We start from the raw sequence: 6,020 nt of genomic DNA on the forward strand, positions 1-6,020 counted from the left end.
CCATATTGAACGCACACACACAAAATAAAACTTAAAATGTTTGTGGCATTTTGGTGTGTGAGAGAGAAAGAAAGAAAGAAAGAAAGAAAGAAAGAAAGAAATTCCAGAGGGGCCATCTGGTTAGGCAGCAATAGATTGTAATGGATTGCTCTGAAGTCATTTCAGCACGGGTGGGGGGGGGGGTGTCACCCCAACACCACCTGCCCACCACTGTGTTCTGTCCTGTATTTTGCTAGAATAACTGTATACTGGAGGGAGGTGGGATCCAGATCAGGACCCTAGCATGGGGGTTGGAGGCTTTAATTCTTTCACCCTCCTGCGGCTCCAATCTGCATCTATGTGCAGCAAAGGCATACCTGCAACTTGCATTGCAGAAAAAGTTCCCATTCATTTCAGAGGCAATGAATTGGCCTTGTCTAGGATGCTGACATGGGGGTGGGTAGTGTGCTTTGCGCTCTCAAATCAGTTTGCCACTCGTGCTCTCTGGACAAGATAGATCACATACATCTCTTACAGATTGTGCTAAATACAGCACAGAGATTCGTTTTAAAAGAGGTTTTCATCAGCGTTGCAGATTTCTCTGAAGGGTATTTCTTGTCCAGCAGATGGCAGTCATAGCACTTTGGCTCTGCTGTACTATACTACATCATTAAATAAAAAGCCAGCATTTATTTTTACACAAGGAAAGCTTAAAGCGGCTCTTGTTCCAGACACATTTGTAATTTGATTGTGAAACGTATTGGTCAGAAAGAATGCTTGGCTGTATTACAAACAACAAATAACAACCCTCTGATTTCTCTTCCACATAGACAGTGATCGTATTTTTTTTTTTAAAAAAAGAATAGCTGGATGGAGGGTCAAAAGTGAGGTAACCCTCAGGTTTGAAAATGCTTGAAAAACAGAACTCCTACATTGCAGTCACTTAGCATGTTCTGCATGCAGCAAGACATTTTTGGTGCCAGATGACAGTTTCTAGCACTTGCAATTTGGATGCCAAGTATACAAGAAATGGCAGGGAGATTTTCTTTCCTGCAAGCCATTTATGTGATTAAAGTCTGCCCACCTCTTCCTCTAAGTTTAAAGTAAGGACAGATTCATCCCTAAGGCAAACTGTATTTTCAATGTAGTGGGAATGAATATGACATCTTCAGGATTACCCAAACATGACACTTTGCCTCTAAGGTTTATTTCAAATATCCTTGTTTTGTTTACAAACTGATTTCCTTCTCTCTCTCAGCCCCAGTCCATACATGATGCATGCAACCCATGATCAGGATTCCAGACTTTTTGAAACAACTTTAAAAATAAGTGCAATAATCTTCAAATTTGATTTGTGCAGTGGTGCTGAAGAAGGAATTGCTTAATCCTTTTCCTCAAGCTGTTTCCTGGTCTAATTTGCCCATCACTTGAGGCTACAGTTAGGTCTATGGAGGGGGAAAAAGTTAGTCCTGCTTCTCCCAGAGTTTTGATTAACTCTTGACAACTCTTGACAACCTGCAGTGGCCAGAGTTTTTAGAGGGGTAATGCGTGCTTCAATGTGCTTTAAAGGCATAGGGTGCATTCAGCACAAATTTCACAGTGCTTTCTTACAATGTAATCCTAAGCATCTTTGCTTACTCCCTAGTACATATGTTTTGGATAACAGTCCAACTCTGCAATCCAACCCCCCTTTGTCCTGGGCATGCAGGTGTGTGTGTACTGGGTAGAAGGGTCCCTCTGCCCAGTCCTGATGGCTTCTACCTGCAATGTGACACCACTGCCATTCTGCCAACACTGAATTCAAGGTTATACCTATTAAGTTTGCAATGACAGGCCACAGAAAGTCCCAAAGGAGTGTTCCAGAAGAGCGGTGGGAAGGGGCTGAGCCAGCCCCAAATCCGATGGATCCCAAGGTGGCCCCACCACTGTCACATGGCAGCTTCAGGCTAGCAGCAACCAAGAGGCTGCACACTTTCCAGATCAGCTCAGATCAGGCGCAGAGCTCTGATGCGGCTGCTGGAGACTGAGGAACAACTGAGACTGAGGAACATGAACCCCCAGAAGAATCTCCTGTATCTGCAGGGTACCTTCATGGGCACCTTCCCCTGGAGAACCAAATGCTTCCCTCAGAACCTCCTCACCAGTCCAGCAATAAAGGGAGCACAATACAAGTTGGAGGTGAGAGAACAATGGAGGAGTCCTCGTCTTCAGGCCAGAGGCATGGCTCCTTTAAGAATCCAGAGTTACTCACAAGTGGGTGGAGTCTGAATAGAAGTTGCACTGAGTGCAAAGCTTAAATAGGCTCAGTCTGCTCCTAACCTTTACTGGAGCAAGTTGTTCACCTAGAGCTGTATGTGGTCCTGTAAGCCTGGCTAGCTTTCTCTATGGGATCTGGCATTAGCTTGCTTTTTGCCCTGGGTGGGGTGCAGATGCAGCAGTGATGGGGATTTGGGTTGATGCCCAATGGCATACTCCTCTCTGTGTCTGTTTAGAGGTAGGTACTGCTGAGTTCAGTGGAGCGGACTTCCAAGTAGTGCTGTAATTTGAGTTTCTTTTAAAATTATTTATGAAATGTTGTGTATTTTGCTACTTTAAACCCTCCCCAAAGTGAGAACACCTCGTTAGCACAGGTTATTGTCCCTATCTACTGCCTACCCAAATCTGGCTGTGCAGTGGGAAGGGGCAGGCAGTAGTGGTGAGCTGGCTTGGGGAATGAGAGTGTTATTGGGGAGACCTCAGCTGTGCTGTTGCCCATGCTGCTGCCCCACCCCAGTTAACTGCCATCACTCAGTAAAAGGAAGAAAGAAGGCTGTCGTCCACTTCTCAGTATACTGGACAAATGGCAGAAGAAGAGGACACTAGACTGAGCTGGAAATAATGGGCCACCCTATTTCTCTATTTGCTTCTGAGTAGCAGCTGCTGGAGGACAATAGCAGTAGAGGATTCTCCTTCTTGGGGCTTCCTAGAGGCATGTCCAGTTGGAAAAATGGGATGTTGGCTAGATGGGCCTCTGGTGTTATTCAGCAGGGCTCTTGGTAAGGTTAATGGAATAAAGGATAGCAAGTTCAAGCCCTTGTTCATCAGTGTCCTATTTCACTCCCTTGTCCCACCTCATTCAACTTGCTACCATGGCAATGGCTGTTGAAGGAGGGCAAGGAGCTAAGAGTGGAGGGTTCTTCTGTTTCTTCCACATACATCCTGTCTCATCAGAGGCCATGGCCAGAGCAACAGTCAGTTTCTTCAAGCCTGTCTATGTTCCCATATCGCCCTGGACTCTCCTTGGCCTTGGAAATGAATTATTCTTTCTCCATGCCCCAACCAGCAGCTGCATTTGTGTTTCCGTTTAAGTCATAATAATTATTACTAAATGTGCTTGTATATATATATATATATATATATATATATATATATATATATATATATTTGTTGTTGTTGTTGTTGTTGTTTAGTCGTTTAGTCGTGTCCGACTCTTCGTGACCCCATGGACCAGAGCACGCCAGGCACTCCTGTCTTCCACTGCCTCCCGCAGTTTGGTCAGACTCATGTTTGTAGTTTGGTCAGACTATATATATATATATAAAATTAGCATATGCAACTCCACATCCTTTTTTCCTGATGCATTACCTATTTTTGGGCAACATGTAACTGACAGCCCTATAATGCGCTGTGCTGCTTCTGCCCTTCTCCTCACTCCTGAACATGGGTCTTGGCGATGCTTCCAACATATACTGTCCCCCTTCCCTGCCATTCTGGAACTGTCTTTGGTAGATTAGTATGCAGAAAGTAGTAAAAAGTACATAATTATTGTATGGATGAAGAACTTTATTTGTACAGTGCAAGGATTCTTGGGGGGTGCAATGATCCATTATGGGTTCCTCTGGGTTGCCTGTTTATTCTGAATGATGCTGTTCAATTTTGTTTGTTGACTTTAAGAATTATTATGACTGTGTTTTTTATCATTAGGAACATAGGAAGCTGCCTTACTGAGTCAGACTGCTGGTTCATCTAGCTCAGCATTGTATGCACTGACCGGCAGTAGCTCTCCAGAGTTTCCAGCCAAGGGCCATTCCTAGCCTTGCCTGGTGATGCTGAGGATTGAACCTGTGACCTTGTGCATGCACAGCAGATGCCCTACCAATGAGCCACAGCCATTGCTGTAAGTTGTCATGTGCTCCATTTTTGAAGGAGGGGACATACCATATTTTTCTGTGTATAACATGCCCAACATGCCCCCGTGTATAAGATGCCCCCAATTTTGGGGGACTCCTAATTAAGAAAATGGGAGGCAATTGCCCAGGGTTGTTGAGCATTTGGGGGGATTGCCGAAAATCATTCACCCGCCCAATTGCCGCAGCAACAGCAAAACGACAAAAGCCCTTGCCACAGCCACCAATAAACTGCCCAATCGCCGCTGACAATCTCCTGCTCACGGCAGCAACCAATCCCACGTCCCCACTATGCACTACCTATGTATAAGAGGACCCCCAATTTTAAACATTCTTTTAGAATAAAAAAAACCCGTCTTATACACGAAAAAGTATGGTAGATCTTTCAAACAAATATTGTAGCACAAAAATAGCAGCTTTATTCTCATATGCTTTTTGCTTTATTCTCGTCAGCATTCCAGTTAATGAAGTGGATGTAAACTCTATTCATTGTTAATGTGTACATGAGATTATTGAGTCAGATTGTCCATCCAAATTTAGCTAAGGGCTTTATGTTAATACGCCAAAAGCTACACAAATCAAAATTTGGGAAGTCAGTGTGTGTCTGGGGTGGGGGTTCTTCTTGGTGAACTAATGTTTTCCCCTCTCCTACTGAGGCCAGACTTTGCATAAACAGGCTCCTTTTTTAGTTACTGGCTATAAACTTATGATGGACTTCACAGGGCTGAAGTCAAGCAAAATAGATATGGTTGACCTGTGGGTAATGTAGGGGGCAGTGGCAACTCCATGAGATATTTGGCACTGAGAAACCAAATTCTGCGGCCAATAGAGATAATAGGCATAAATCATATTATAATCTTATTTATATACATGATCTGTAGTTTGCATGATTTGCTGCCTGATTTGACTTGTGAAAGGGGCATGGAATATTCGTGGAATGGTCTTCCTCTTGGGGTGGATCAGTCTCTCTCATTAACTGTACAGTGGTACCTCGGGTTACATATGCTTCAGGTTATAGACTCCGCTAACCCAGAAATAGTACCTCAGGTTAAGAACTTTGCTTCAGGGTGAGAACAGAAATCGTGCTCTGGCGGCGCGGCGGCAGCGGGAGGCCCCATTAGCTAAAGTGGTGCTTCAGGTTAAGAACAGTTTCAGGTTAAGAACGGACCTCCAGAACGAATTAAGTACTTAACCTGAGATACCACTGTAGATGAAATTTAAAAGCATTCCTGTTAACCCAGGCATTTGATGGCTGAAAGACACTGGCCAACACAACTTTGAGATTAGTGACTGTGATGGTATCATGTTGTTGCTTATAGATGTTCTAAATGGTTCTAGCTGTTTTTAGTTTGTTTTTAAATGTTTTAATTTTGAATTGTATTGCTTTAACTTTTTGTTTTGTGCTCCTATGGATGTCTTTGAGAGAAAGGCAGGAAATGTAAGAAATAAGTAAATGCAAGTTGCAGAGCAATAGAAACTGAACTTCCAGGATTCTGACTTTTTTTTTTTAAGGTGCTCTTTACTGGAACAGCTTGTGTGGTGCTGTTGTTTGTATGTTTTATTGTGTTTACTTCCTGATTTGTTTTTTTTAATCTGGAAGCTACTTTAAGTGCACATCATGGAGCAGTGAACTTCAAACATCAGCTTTCTCTGCTCTTGGGGCAGCTTACTGAATAAATAATATATAAAGTTAGCAGTTAAAATAAGCAAACAAATGGCTATACCGTTAAATTTGATAAATAACTGCAAAGAGTGGTCGTAGCATCTCAAAGAGGTTCTTTATTTTGCAAAACCTCAAATGTGCACAAGGTATGGACAGGAATGATTCGCAACATTACCAATTGCTTACATACTGTATAACAAAAACCAAGAAAT

Source organism: Podarcis cretensis, assembly GCF_951804945.1.
Source record: "Podarcis cretensis genome assembly, chromosome: 1".
In the NCBI taxonomy this organism is placed as follows: Eukaryota; Metazoa; Chordata; class Lepidosauria; order Squamata; family Lacertidae; genus Podarcis; species Podarcis cretensis.